Here is a 15,552-nt window from a genome sequence, read left to right as displayed (position 1 = left end):
TGTACTTAGCTAGGTGTCAAGGATTTTAGATTTCAATCTAATCTCTCTTAGCAGCATCCCTGGTTCCCTCAGGCAGATGCCTTGATTGCAGTGTCACAATGCTGTGCCTGTGGCAGGGGAATCAGTGCCACTTCACCTCCCTGGGCTGGGCTATCTCAAATCCCTCATGTGCTGTGCTGCCACTGGGACTGTGATCCTGCTTAGAGCCTCTCAGGGCTTGATAAAATAAAATACAAATGCTAATAATCTTGATAAAAGGGTGTGGGGGGCATGCCACTAGGTTTAAGTGGATTTTTACTGATCAGATTGTACTAAGGAATTGTTGGCATGGATAGTGTAAATGAACAGTTAATAAGTATGGGGTGATACCAAGGAAGAATAATACAGGAGAAAGCTTTGTTGCAGGACAAAAAAAAAATAATAATAGCAAGTCTTGTGTGAAAGCTACATAGAACAGAAATAAAAGAAAGTGCAGCCAGTTGTGGTCTATGAAATGTGTGTGTGGATTGCTGGGTTCTTTTCATGCCGTGCTGAGGGCAAGGTAGAAATTCTTGTTTCTGGCCTGCTGTAGCCTGTTCACCCCAAAGTGGGTGGAAAAGATGAAAACTGATTATCCACACTCTCTGTTTTACAGCTTTATGATTTTTTTTCCTCCTGCTTTGAGCTGCAGACTGACTCGTCTTTCTTCTTTTTTTTTTTTTTTATTGCCTGCAAAATGTGAAACAGATTTGTTTAGAAAGACAGACACGGTTCTCTTGTGTTTCTGGTTTCTGCTCTGGGTGGCTGGGCTCGGAGCTTGGATGACTAAGCAATTGTGACTTAGGTCTTTCCATCCTTCTGTCCTTCCTTCCTAGAAAGCTGGGAAATGTGACCTTTTCCTCGAGCTTTATGTGTGATTTAAATGCCATTGGTAAAGATCTGGAAAACTTGGGGCTAAACTTTAAGACCAGTTTTGTACCCAAGCTCCTTCTTTACGATGAATAAATTTTTTGGATGCCGAATGTGTTGAAGGATGCTTAATAAAGGAACGAAAAAGCAGCCTCCAGCTAAACTCCGCTTTCTGAGCAGGAAAGTAGAACCTTATTCCAAAAATAGGGAGCAACTATTGCTCAACAAAGTGAGTGGTGCCCACATAGAGTGAGCAGTGCAAAGGCTGCAGCTGGGAGGTTTGGAGCTGAGGAGACTCTGGTGCTCAGAGGGGCTCATCCCAGCTCCTGAGAGGTAGGTCTGCATGTGCATGCCTGAGACAGGGCAGCTTCGGCCAGGATTCCAGGTGAAAAACTGCCCCTGACGGGAGTCAAGCATTGTGGTTCCAGCCAGAGGGAGTAATTAGACTTGTTTGCATATTGAACAGCAGCCAGGGAGTTCTGATCGTTCTCAGAAAAGTGCTCCAATTTCCTAAGCTTAGTGTAGAAAAACAAATAATTTTTTGTTTGTTTGGGTGGAAGAGTGGTGTTTTCTGGTGGGTGGTTTGCATTTTTTTTTTATAGCTTTTAATTTCTTTTTTCTGAAATGCTGAAATACTGTTTGTGTATCATGAAGTTGATATTTCAGAACTCGATATCATTCAGTTGTGATTCCACAGAACTTTTGCTGCTGATGGAATAGTGTCTGGATTCTTACTTTTCATACCTTCAAAGCCTTCAGGGACTCTGCTTTATGCATATTCATTCTTATAGGAAATGGTAGTGCTAAAATTTCCTAGTAAAATCCATCTTCAGCACAGTTGTTTATCAGATCTATGCATTCATTAATAAAGAGTCCCTGCTGTTGTTGGCTCCAGTACAACTTAATTAATTACTATTTGAAATATGGATGTGGTAAATGATCCAACTTAGTGAAACAGGAGAGCAGCTGTTAGCTTGTTTTATGTTTGAAGTCACTGCCTTTTCTCCTTATTTGTGTGTGTCATCCCCTTTTTCATCTTCTGACAATGATTCCATAAATTTTGGACTCAGATTCATCTGTAAACCCTGCCCCCTGTTTTGTTTTCCCACTGTGTCATCTTGTTCTCCTCTGTACTCCCCATTTTATCATCTCATGTTGCACCATCCATTCCTGTCTCTCCCTCTCTTCTCTGCCATAGATTTTCAGAATTCTGGTCTCCCTTTTCTTTCTGGTTCTTTTCTTCAGCCATTCTGAGAGCCAAGTCAGTTGTTTCCTGCTCTGCTGGATGACCTTTGCCACATTTCCTTGAGATGTATCTCCTGGTGACATGTGCCTAAATGCTTTCTCAAAACAACCTTATGGAATTCGTTAGAAGTTTTCCCTAATTGTTTCCATTTCCCCTGCAGTTGTTTGCTCTGGTCAGTTAGTGAACTCGATTCATTTCTGCTCCTCTCTCTACTTACTTTTCTTATTTTTATTTTTTATATTTTTATATTTATATTTTTATTCTTTATTTTTATTCTATATTGTATTCTGTCTTCCTTTTTTTTATTTTTTATATTTTGTATTTTTTATTTTATTCTATATTTTTATATTTATATTTTTTATTCTTTATTTTTTTATTCTATATTCTATCTTCCTTTTCTTATTTTTATTTTCTTTTTTACTGTTTGGAAGAGACCCTGAGAGCTGCTGTTTGCTGACACCTCAGCTGGCTGCAGGGTTCCCTGTCAGCATTTCTGTGCAGTGCAGAGCTGGAGAGAGGAAAAAGGGCACATTTCAGCCCTGAAATAATCAGTTCCATCCTCAGTGCCTTTCCATGGATATCCTGGCACTGCAGGCTGTGTTCTCTCATTTGATTTCTTTTCTGCTGAGGATTTTTTGGAGAGTTTTCTCAGTGAAGCTCTGTGGGTTTGTTAAGCCCTGCTCTGAGCAGGGGGGATGGATGGCATCTCTGGGATCTCCAGAGGCCCCTTCAACCTCAGCCCTTCTTGAGATGCTCTGAAGGAGGAGAGAACCAGGAATGGAGAGCAAAGGAATGGGTGTAGTGAGCACTGTGTGTTCATGGACAGAAACGCCGTGCAGAGCGCACAAACGCCACAGCAGAAGCTGTTTAACCTGCTTGTCTCAGCACTCAGGATGTAAATCCCATTTGCAAAGTTTCAGAGAAGCTGAAACAGCCAGGGGATAAATCATATTTGACTTTATTCTGAAATAAACGCAAACAATGAGTAGCATTCTAACTCATTTATTTGTTCTGTTAGCTGTGTGCTGTAGCATTTGAAACGTGCTCTGGCAATATAGTTTTAGTTATTTTAATAGTAAGGCTAAAATGAAAGAATATGTGCAGAAATGTGGGCACAATTTGAGTCCTTGCTGTAGCTCTTAGATATCAAGGTCCAGTGTTTTATTTGCTCCAAAAAGGTTTAATTATTTCAGAACTGAATAGTTAGGGAGGATCTGGGAGTATTTATAGTAGGTAGAGCTACAGAGACCCCTAGAAATAGTCTTCAGTGTTTATGCTTTTATAAATATGGGATGAAAAAAAAATTATGTTCTCTAGAGACAGAAAACAAGAGTGTTTAATGATGAAAAAAAGTTTGTATGAAATAATTGAAACAAAGGAGAGCATGAGGTAGGGAAAATACTGCAAACAACATAAATGTAGGACTTTCTTTTTAAAGGAGTGTGATTTTCTTAGACTACCATTATAGAATCAGACGTGTACTCTAAAAAGCATCCAAGTCTCCAAGCTATTTCCTTTTTGAAATGAGATGTTGGATTACAAAAAAAAAAAAAAAGGCTTTATTTTCTTCATAGAAGTAGATGGAAGTCCCTTTATTTCATTTATATTCGATTCTCATTATCCTGGGACACAGAGTAAGGGCTGTGTGAAAAGGAGTAGGAGAAAGAATAAAGACAGAATTTTTCATTGTCCAAAAAGTGTTTTTTCCCTATCCATAGGAACTAAGAAAGCTCTTGTGCTTAGAGGAATGAATAATGATTTATCACTCTTGAAACATATGGAACTGAGTAAGTTCATGGAAAGGTTGTCTGTTGGGTTCAGTTTGCTCAATGGAAAGATGTCTAAAGGAATGATATCAATCTCTGGTTTTTTCCTGTAGCTATTTAAAGGAATTGTATGAAGTTTTAAAAAGGCAAAGTATATCATGTATTAATAACACGTATTGCTCATTATTATGCGTTATATGAAGTGTTTCCCTACTAATTGCTGTTCTAATACCTTTGTTTTATGCCTTCCTGCTGTCTCTTCAACCTCTTCCTTTATTTTGTCACTTTACTACTAAAAGCACCAGATTCAAAATTATTGATGCCTGGGCTATAAATGTTTATCAACTCTAAGCATTCCCCATGGAGCAGTACCCACTCCCCAGTCTCTTCTGTGTTTGTTTTGCTTTTGGGGTTTTTGGTTTTTTGGTGGTTTTTTGTTTGTTTGGGGTTTTTTAGTTTGTTTTTTTTTTAATTTTTTTTTTCTTTTTTGTTTGGGTGGGGTTTTTGGGTTTTTTTTGTGTTTTTTTTTTTTTGTTTCTTTGTCATTTTTTGTTTTGTTTTTGAGCTTTTTTGGTTTGGTTTTTTTGTTTTTTTTTTTGTTCTTTTTTGGGTTTTGTGTTTGTTTTTTTTTCCACAGATTCTTCATTTCTTCTGTTTTGAGCATGATGTGAGAAGCTCCCAGCTCCACACCCATGGATCTGGGTGAGCTCTGAGTGCCTGAGCCCTCTGAGGGTGGGGTGGGCAGAGCTTTTTTCCTTTCCAGTGACCTAAATGCCTCCCAGCACTATCCAATATAATCCATACTCTATAAATAAAATTCCCCAGGTGCTGAGGGTAGACTGAAGGAGCTGCAGGGTCTTTCCCCAAGCCCTTTAGTGCAGGTTGGAATAATCTTGGTCAGCAGGGAGCTCCCCAGACTGGCAGGTGATGGGGAGGGGTCCCAGCTGAGCATCCCCAGCTCCTCCAGAGCTCTGGGGTGAATCCCATCAGGCCCTGCTGAAGGTGTTTGTTTATTTCCTTTCGTAGAAATTTCCCTCAAGGTGTTTTGTGAGTGAAGAATTGTCCTGATTGATGGTGTGATAAACAAATAGGGCTCAGGATGCCGGAGAGCAGAGTGTTCACCTCCAGGATTGCTTTTGTACTGATGACATGACAGTTTTCATCTCATTTGAAGTCAAATGTGAGTTGTAACTGCAGTTCGGGTAATGAGGGAGTAACCCCAGGTATTCTGTGCCTGTTGGGATCTGCTTTGGGCAGGTTTTTGCAGTTCTGCTGTTTCCAAAGGTTTTGTTCCAGTCTGGCAGTGGCAGCTGAAGCCATGGCTCTGTCACAGGGCTCGAGGATAATAAAAAAGGGGTTTTTTTTGTGGTTTTGGTTGTTCTGGATGAGGCTCCTGGAGCTCTTGGGCAGACATGACCACTCTGATACCCAGATTGCCATCCTGATAACTATCACAGAGATACCCCTCTGATATCATGGTGCATTTCCATTACTGGTTTCACTAATCCACATTGCCTGCGGGACAAAATGAACAAGAATTCTCCTGTTGAGAAGGAGCACCAAGGGGATGTCAGGCTCCATTGTTCAGCTATCCACAGATCTGTTCCCACACGGAAAACCAGGGGAACCATGAGCAGAGATGACCCAGCTGTGGCAGTTCTGTGTTTCTGATCAGTGTTCGAGGCGTTCCGGATGAAGTGAGGAGGTGCAGGCAGTGCCTTTTCCATGGCTGGGATTATCAGCAGGGTAACAAAGCACAGTGGAGGAGGTAAATGATCATTATCTGCTGCAGGGCAGGAACTGGGACGTGTGATAAATGAAAATAGTGTTTGTGTATGACCAAAAAGTGAGAAAAGCCTGTTCTTACAGGGTACCCCAGTGATTCCTGGGCAGGGTGCTCAGCTTTGTAGGCTCACAGGCACCCACAGGGATAAGAAAGAGTTATCTCCATGTTTTGCTATGAATTCTGATTTTCCTGTAGCAAACCACTGCTACGATATTGAATATTTCCCAAAGAGAAGGAACAAAATCTGTGCAATTAATGGCAACCTTTTCATGGGTCTGTTAGCAATCACTCCAGAACAGGTAAAACTGTATTGCACAAGGCTTGTAAAGAATACAAGCATGGCTTTGGGAGAATGGCACAAATATTTCTGAAAGCCTTGGCTGGTTCTAATGCAGCACTTCAAGCTTTTCCTTTGCTTGAGATGGGAAAAAAGTATGTTTTTAAACACATTTTTTCATGGTCTGTGTTATGATTTTTTTTTTTCTGTCTTTATTCACTTGAAGACTTAAAAAAGCCCCCGAAGAACACAATCTGCATTCTTGTTGTGGCCTCAGTTGAGAAGTTAAACATTATTTCAGGTAAATTCCCCCCTGTCCAGGACCTAGTCTCTGGTCAGAGTGGAGATATTTCACTGTGTCAGTGGGCATCAGTTTTATGGATGAAAGGAGGCTTGGTGTTGAGAATTACAGAGGCTTTGTTGGAAACAAATGTTCCACGGCTGACTAATGAGGGGAAAAAAGTGGGAATGCGAGAATATTCCAAGATAAATTCATGATGCAAAGTGAAATTTAGTGATCTGGGTACTTGTGGCTAAAGCAGGGAGATTTCTTCTGCCTGGAATATTTATGGAGTGCCACTGGACTGCATTTATTTTGCAAAGCCTTGGACAGAGCACGTGGCATCATGGATTGCCTGACATAACCAAACCACTCAGACTAGGATGCAATTATAACAGAAAGTGATTAAAGGAAAAGTTTTTGGATTTTTTGGATTTCCAAAGGGGTCTGACAAAGATGTTACATGTGCTGTGATGAACCTGGAGTATGGTGAACTCACATTTCAAGAGTTTCAATTTTTTTTTAATAAAGCGCTTTAAAATCTCTATAATAGGAAAAGACTTCAAAAGAGGAAAGATTAAAAAAGAAAAGTAAATAAAAAGGAAATAATATAATTAAGGTTTGACCCTGTAAATTGCTAACCTTCAAAGCTAATGCTGCAGAAGCACAATATTATTAGCAATAAAAAGAATTTGCTTTGCCCTTTTAAAATTACCATAAACCGATTGACTGAAATGGAATGATGTTAATATTTAAGAAGTAGGACACTAGATTCTATTATCTCAGAAACTCTGTCACCTGGTACACTCTGTAGTCCTGTTATCTAATTATTGTCCTTAAATTGCATTAGTGTGCCAGCAATTTGTCTGCTGTTGGAAAAGTAATTGACATTTGAGTTACTGCTTCATATTTGGGAGACTCACTAGGTGGTTCCAAAGAGCCCTCTTCTGTCAAAGCAGATTAGCTTAATTTTACCTAAAAGAAAAGGGAAAGTCTGCATTTTTGAGTGTGCCATTTACACAGCGCTCTTGTAATTTGGTATTAAAATTCAGGTTATGTATCACAGCTGATTGCCAAGAAAGAAGAGGGTGGGGAGGGGGAAGTGGCAAATTAATAAATGACTTTTTTTTTTGCTTTCAAATTCACTTTAGTGCAGTCTGGTCCTTCAGGGAGGAGTCTGCTGGTGGGAAGGCGCAAAGCAAACGTTGCAGTGTGTCCAGGTTGATCCTTGGCTTTTGCTGTGGTCAGCACTCTGATCTCCAGGGCTCTGCTCACTCCATGGGCTTCCCATGCCATGGGAAGGGATGGGATGCTCCACTTCACCTCCAGAATCCTGACTTTCTGCAGGAATTGCAGTTTCCTCTTAGTGCTTGGAGGAAGAGCACTTCCAAAATCCTTTTTATACAATTTATTTGATGAAAATTTGAAGGATAGTTGTAATTCCTTGTATCCTGGGAAGGGGAGGAGCAGCCTCTGTCCCACCTTGTAGGAATGTGAGTGTCCACAAAGGTTTGGTTTCATGACTCTGCAATCCAAAGCCTGAAGCTTTCCAGACAAATGTAATTTGGGATCTAAAGTTGATTAGAGATGCATGATTACAACATGTGCGTAATAGTTTATGTGACAACTGGAATTAAATTTAAAATATATTTGAAATTAACATGAGGAATGTAGCTGTCTGGTAGTGGTGATAATTTTGCTAATATAATTTGTTTAGAGATTTTCAGTTCATGTTTAAAAACAAGACAATCTCAAATCTCTTCAAAATGTTTATTTTTTTTCTGCAGGGCTGTTGCATAAACCAAAGTGCATTGCCTGAGCTTATAAGATTGTGTCAGTGCAATCCAAGTGAAGCATTTAGGACTGTTGGTTCAAACTGGAAACCTCACCTGAATTTCTCTTGACAATAACTCTAAAAAAAGATTTAAACCACTGGTTACACATCTCTATAGGTCTCTCTCTACATGTCTCTAAAATATTTCATTTTCCACTGACAGGAATCAGGATTGTCTCTCTGCTCTTGATGGTTTACATAAATAATTGTGGTTTTTCAATCATTATTATGAAATTGTTAAGGCCTTTTGCAGACCACGTAAATTGATGGACTGTTTTGCAGAAAACATACTTTATCTCTTTCATCTCAAAATACACAAAAAATTAGAAAAAGAGTAGAAAAACGTAAGCTTGATTAAATCTTCAAAGTATCAAAAGGTTGCTACAATCCTTTGTTTTGGTTTAATTCTTCATTTTAAAAAAGTAGGTTTCAAATTCAAGCATTTTGCCCAAAAAGTAATTGAAAAGCAAGGAAGCTTTGAAAAAAAATGCTTGAGTTGATTCTGTAGTCTAAATGGTGAGGGAGCAGAAGTTTGTAGAGTGAGAAAGGCAACATCTATTGCAAAGAAATCCTGGAAGTGAAGTGTTCCAGAAGAACAGCTGATGCCTGTGCACTGTGCTCCATGTGAATTATGTGCTGCTGCAATTGGAATGTTTGCACAGCACAACCTTCCCATTTTTCTGCACTATTTTTTCTTTTTCTGAAATGACCCTGGTGTTATTGCTGCCCAGAAAATTAATAAGGTATTGATAATGATTGACATTTCTGTATTTGTATTATATTTTAGTTTGTAATAATTATTTGTAATTTATTATAATTATGAATTTGGCGCTGTTATAATTTGAGGAAGAACGAGGCACTCTCCACCTGATCAGAGAGAAGCTGTCTCTGTTCTCCAGGCTGAGGATTGTACCTGGGGGGATACAGGTGAGGTGACACCTGGAGTGACACTGGCAGAGCCCTCTGAGCCCCCCGAGCCAAATGTGAGCATTATTGCAGTTTAAAATTCTAATAGTGCCAGTAATGAGGCAACTTTGCTATTAAAGCAGGGGAAGGAAAAATAACCTTTTCTCCCCGAAGAAGGATGTGTTGGAAAGGTCAGGGCTGCTCGTGGAGGCAGCGAGGGGCCTGGTGGCAATAATGGGAATGCAAAGTTCTTGAAATGCACTGAAAGTGGAAGTTTTCAGCAGGACAAAGGACACTGCAGAAGGAACTGTAATTTCCTAGATTTAGGATTCTTGCTTAGTTAGGTAAGGCCAGGCTTTTAAAGAGCTCAGAATTTCATATTCTCAACCTACACAGCAGCTGCTAGATGTTGAAAATAGCTCAGCTCCTCGCAGTTCCTGCTCCGCGAGGCACCGAGCTCCCAGCAGAGTCTGGCTCTCCTTTGGGTGCCAAAATGAGAGCTGAACTCTCATGAAAACCTGACTCTCATGAAAATCTGTGAGTACACTGATTGCTTGGGGAAAAAAGGAATAAAATAAAAAAAAAATCCATCAACTGGATATGAAAATTACTTATAGCAGTATATTTTATACTAATTAACTTCTTGGCATGATTGTCATAGTACTCTGATAACCATGAGTCTTGTTCTCTGAGTAGTTGATGAAGTTACATATATTAAAAATAAAAGGTGACCTGTCTGTTTCTAAATATTTCTCATTAATGTCCCTCTTCTTTACATTATCTGGCATCATTTTTTTTAAAGGCACAGAGAGCAATGAGCATAAGGGCTTTTCCTCTAAAGTTTAATTCAGACAGGGACAACTGCATGTAGAATGTATATTTAATGCAAATATGATGCAAACAATTCTAGTCTGGAGAAATGCTTCTTGAAAGTCTGTTTTCTCTCTCCCTTGCCTTCTAAATTGAAAAAAAATTGAATTTCAGTAGATGAGAAGAGGGAAATTTGCTCTAACATTGCCTAGAGGGAAGCTGAAAGAACGGGAACAGCTAGAAAAACTCGTGTCTTCACAATGTTAACATAATTCAAATATAAAATGTTACACCACTTGTTTTTTTTTCTGGAGTGGAGCTGGTTTCCAGTGAATCTATGTTTAACAACATGGATAACTGGGTAACACCAGAAAGGGAAAAACCAGTTGTTGGATCTAGAGAGATCTCTGAAATGTGCTTCTCACATATGTAAGAATGCTGCCTTACAATATGGATTTAACTTTTCCTGCTTTCCAAACATAGTCTCTGCAGCACTTTTGTAAACTTTTCTGTGCCATCATTCCCTTAGAGATAATAGTTTCTAGTGACTTGTGTGGTAAAGAGAGAAAATAAGCCTTGCCATGAATGTTAGATTTCACAATTCCCAGGCTGTACTTTGTCTGACAGCCACCAACACACATTTCATTGTGGATGAATGCTGCTCTATCCTGCAGGATATTTGCAATAAATGTATCTGTGCAAACATCCTGGCACATCTATCTGCGGGTGCTGTAGAGGTACCTACACATCCCTTACTGGAGGTATGGAACACATCCTGGAAGGAGGAGAAATCTCTGTACCCAGACAGCAGCAGAGACAGCAGGAGCACCACTGTGCTTCCAAGCAACATTTATAAAGGCTGAGAACAAGTTCACTGCCCACAAGAAAACAAGTACTTTTCTTTTTTTCCCCCCCTTTTGTAGCATCTTAAGCAAAAAATCCCAGGAAATCAAGTTGTGCAGCAAATATAAAAGGCCAAGGCATTAATTTATTGTCAGCTTGTCAGTCGAGCCGCACTGTGCTGTTTCTGGCATTATTCCATTAATGTTAATCTCATGTCACTGGATGTGTGCTGTTTTCTGTGTGTTGAGCTTGTCAGCAGGAAAAGAGAGAATGCAGTCCCACATGACTTCTCTTTTCTCCTCTTCTGCAACCATCTTTGGGTGTGTTGTGGTTTGGGCTGTGGTTCTCTCCCTGTGAATCTGTAGGCATTGCACAAAACAAAGGTGTGGGTTCCCTGCACTTACCCAGGAGTCAGAATTAACTTGAATTAACTTGGCTCTCCTGATGCCTTTTTGGGCTACCTAAAAACCAGAGGCCAGACAGAATTAAGGAAATAAAAGGCAGGTCTATTTTTTGAGAGGCCTTCGGGTACATTTAGGGCAGATGAAGCCCCCCAGGGCCTACACCCAAATAATGGATGATGGGCTGTGAATTTTCATATATTTTTATAAGTTTGGTCCATTTGCACATTGGGGGTTAATCTCCCAATTCCAGCCTCAGGTAATGAAGTCATTTACCCCAGGTTTTCTCCCCCCCAGCTCCCTTTTGTTTCCATCTCAGGCCTGAGGCAGTGAGGTGTCCTTGACTCCCAGGCCTGGAGAGGAATTGTTGTGTCTGCCCAAAATGGGACAGCAGCAGCTCACAGTGTGTGTGGAGTTTGGAGTTATACACTAAAAACTGCAGGATGACAAATATATGAAAACTATAAAAGCTGAAATCCTAATGCATCACTCTGAAAGGAAGGATCCCATTGTCATGGTGCAGTGGCAGAACCATGTTTGCTCCCCAGGTTTCTCTCCTTTGGTCCCACACACAAACCAAAATGATTACTTATCAGTGTGTTTTTCTTTTCATCATTTTTACAATTAGAATATTTTCCTCAATATGTTTGAAAAAATATCACAGTATTTTCATTAATTTTCCTTTTATTTTTAATTTAAAAATCCATTCCTAATCCCAAGAACAGCTCCTGGCAGGCTGGCAGCCCCAGGCCAGGGCAATGGGCAGCTGTGGGTCTGAGCCCCTCTGCAGCCACCAAAGCTGCTGAAAACCCTGCTGGGAGAACCAAGGAAAGAACAGGGAGAGCCTGGAATATCCTCTGCCTCTGCTCTGCTGAGCTGAGCCCAAGGCTGACCTCAACATCTTGTCTACTTGAAGCTACAGAGCAAATTTCCCGTGACATTATCTACAGAGGAATTTAGAAAATATGTAACTTCCTTTCTTTTTTATTCCCCAACTATTTTTAAAAGCAGTAGTGGCATCTTTTTTTTTTTTTTTTTTTTTTTTTTTTTTTTTTTTTTTTTTTTTGCCATTTACACGGACTTACTCATGCAAAATGAATATTTTTTAGGATAAGTGCCAGAAGGCAACAAATTGTTATCTTTGAATTGAGCTGTTTTAAAGAAAGTCACCTTGAAAATGTATTTATTTATGAAACTTTTATGTCTGTAGGCTTGCGTGAGTGGACATCTAAATGTAGCACAGAGTTGCTAACATAGAGCTGCTGTTGCTGAGCAGCACCTATAAAACTACAGGCAGTTCAATTCAGCTGAATTGACAGTCAAAAAAATGAATGTGGTCTGCCAGATTTAAAATATACAAATAAAATGTCAAGTCTGGATTTTTTAGGGCAAGCAGCATAGCTTAACTTGAAAACTAAAGTCAGAAACACCTAATTTTTATGGAATAAATATGCAGATGTGGTGAAATGGCTGAAGTGTGGGCACAGTGATGGTTTCTGAGTACTGAGAGGTCCTAGTGAGTCTTTGGAGGGTTTAATGGTTGAAGCAGAAGATTCTTCTGAGACATCAGATTGCAAGTTTCTGATGCTGTTCACAGTCTTACCCAAAATCATCATTTTTATGTCTCTGGAGAAAAAATTGAAAGACAATAGGATGAAAATTAAAAGTAATTATTTCAAAAATGTTTTTTAATATGTTTTAATTTTTCTGGTAAGTGCTAAGGGATCCTTGGTAAATGTGTTTTCCTCTTTATCCTGTTTCTGTTTCTCATGCTATTTTTGAAAGGATTTGCCTTTTAGCCATATTGGCTTTACATACTTGATCCATCCAAGAGCTGAATTGTCTGTGGGTCAAATTAATTTTTTTAATATGACATTTTTCTAGGACTATTTTTGCCTTGCTTTCAGCAATCAGAATTATCTGTGGTGCAAGTTCCTTGTCACTGTGCTGTGCCCTGGAGTTCCTCTGCTGTTTGCTCACAGGAAATGGGGCAGTGTGTCATTTGGTGTGGTGACAGAGAGAGAATCAGGAGAAGGAAAAACTGAGAATTTTGGAATGCAGGCAGGGAAAAAAAACCCCAGAATCTTCAGTATTTCCATGTGTAGGCTGCCAGTCCTGATGCTTTGGGGGAAAATGTTTGTTCCTTGCTCTCTCTTCCCCTGTTGCCATAATAAATTAATCCTGGTTTGGGGAGTTAAGGGGGCTCCTCTCAGATTGTGCTCATGGAATAACAAAATTTGTGTTAAGCTCAAAAATATGAAAGAAAATCCTTGTTTTGGTTTAGAAAGGACAGGGTTGTGTGGGGCTGGCAGGGAGAGGGAAGCACACACCCTTTCTGATTAGTTCTGTACTCTCAGGGGTAGAAATCATAAAGACTTTTCAGTCTTAGACCTGATATGATGTTTGTTGGTTTTTTTAATGTACCTTCTGGTGGCAATTTCCCTCCCTTGCAGCCTCAGCCCTTTGCTCTCTCAGAGTCTCTGTTCCTTTGCCAGCAATGCTCTGGGCTCATCCGCTCACTGATTTTTGGGCAGGTTGGGTTAGGTACCAAAGCATGGTTTGGTGATTTCTCCCAGTGATTGTTTGATTCAGGCTGCTTGATTTGGCATTTTAAGGGAAACCAGCAGAGAGCCTCCTGGGGGGCTACAGGGGAGCAAAACCCTTGGTTTGCCTCTCTTGGGGGTTAATCTGTGTTTGTATCTCATGGGGTTCCTCCAGCTGGGCACTTCACAGCCTTTACTGAGCTGAGTCCCCGACTTTGGTGCCAGGGAGGGAGGAGCTGCTGCTGTACCTGGAATAAAAGCACACAGACACCAATGAAATCACACAGACACCAATGAAAGCACACAGACACCAATGAAATCACACAGACACCAATGAAATCACACAGACACCAATGAAAGCACACAGACACCAATGAAATCACACAGACACCAATGAAATCACACAGACACCAATGAAAGCACACAGACACCAATAAAAGCACACACACCCCAATAAAATCACACAGACACCAATGAAAGCACACAGACACCAAGGGACGTACCCAAAGTTTCTCCACAGTGCAATACTGAGTGTCCCACATTGCTGGACCTAATCTAGGGGTTTTGGTTTAAGTGATACTCACTTGTGAGTCCTTTTTCAAAACTATTCAAAATCTTCCAGGTTCAGGTTTCAAGTGAAGGCTCTGAACAATAAAAGTTCCCTTCCTACCCTGAAATGCTCCCAGGCCAGGAATGGGAAATGGAAAGGGCACACAGCTCTGCGGAGTTGATTCCTGCCCAAAGTCATACACAGCAGAAGGATAAAATATTACCCATTTCTTAAAATAATTCCCTTAATTTCATTTTTTCCTGGATATTTCCCCACTCCTTGTTTGTCTGATAGTTCAAAGGGGGCTTTTTGTTTTGCTTGTAGTTCAAAAGCTCTGTTTTAGTGACATGTTTAATGGGAATGGCTTATTTGGAAGTTAATATGAATTATAGCTTAATAGGATAAAGAGCATGTTTAACAATTTATAAATATTAAAATTGGAACTGTGCATTTGGCCTGCCTGCTGTGCTGGGGGCGGGGGATGCACACACAGGATTTTTGTGACTGGTGTTAAAATGCTGGAGGATGCTTTTACATTCCTGTGGGTTCTCTGAGGTCTGTAAACAAAATCCATATGATAGAAACACTATTGGTTTTGCAATAAGCTTCAAAGTTCTGTTTTTTTCTTTTCATTTATTGCTCAGTCATGATTATCAAACAAACAAGAACATATTTCCCCATAGTTGTATAAAATAACCATATATGTCATACAGATACTTTAAAGAATTATTCTTTTTTCAAGAAGGAAAGTAATTTTTAGGTCTTTAGAGACTGAAAACAGAGAAACTTGGATTTTTTAGAAAAGCAGGAAGCTGAGAAGAGGGCTAATGGCAGAAAATAGCTGGCTCTCTATGGCGCTGGGCTAAGAAATTCATGCTTGGTACCTGGCAGGGTCTGAGAAGAAATGGGACATAGCCAAAGTTCACAGTTAAAATGCTGGGATAAGGTTTTAAATCCAGAGCCTTGTTTAGGAGCTTTCTCTGAAAATGTTCTGATTGATTTAGCAGGAATAAGAAAGTTTCTAGTCTAGTTAAATGCTTGAGAAGGTGGTAGAAGACTTCAAATATAAATTTTACTGAAACAAAAATAAACTATTTTCATTGCACTTCTGTCTTTTTATATTCAAAGAAGAATCCAGGCCTTGATTGCTTCATCAATTTAACTCAGAGAGATTACAGTCCCCTAATTGTGCCAGGGCTCCAATGGCTCTGTTCATTCCCAAAGAATTTCAAAGGGGAATTCTAGATGGTAGTCAAATAGGATATGTGGAAATCATCTTTAGCAAAGAGATGGATGAAAGAAGCAGCTAAGTACTGAATATGGAAATGAAGTCCATCTCTGATCACTGGGGAAAGGCTCCATCCTGGAACTGTGGCAATTCAAAGCTCGAGCAAAGGAAGGCAGAGATGCAATATGTTCTGA

General features: G+C 39.8%; 1 protein-coding gene across 5 annotated transcripts in view; it reads left to right on the top strand.

The window, feature by feature from the left end:
- RBFOX1 (RNA binding fox-1 homolog 1) overlaps positions 1 to 15,552 on the top strand; it is a 1,162,992-nt gene that overhangs the window by 448,261 nt on the left and 699,179 nt on the right. Inside the window, exon 1 of one of the 5 annotated variants that reach the window (XM_059484826.1) lies at positions 1,183 to 1,221. The exons of 2 other annotated variants lie outside the window; for them this stretch is intronic. The gene's annotated coding sequence lies outside the window, so the exon portion shown is untranslated. Of the gene's footprint in view, positions 1 to 1,182; positions 1,222 to 9,451; positions 9,521 to 15,552 lie in introns of those variants that run through there. 2 more of the 5 variants (XM_059484821.1, XM_059484827.1) reach the window with 2 other exon arrangements.

Source organism: Ammospiza nelsoni, chromosome 17 (genome assembly GCF_027579445.1).
Source record: "Ammospiza nelsoni isolate bAmmNel1 chromosome 17, bAmmNel1.pri, whole genome shotgun sequence".
In the NCBI taxonomy this organism is placed as follows: domain Eukaryota; kingdom Metazoa; phylum Chordata; class Aves; order Passeriformes; family Passerellidae; genus Ammospiza; species Ammospiza nelsoni.
The sequence above is the reverse complement of the archived record's forward strand: the minus strand, read 5'-3'. Positions and strand labels throughout refer to the sequence as shown.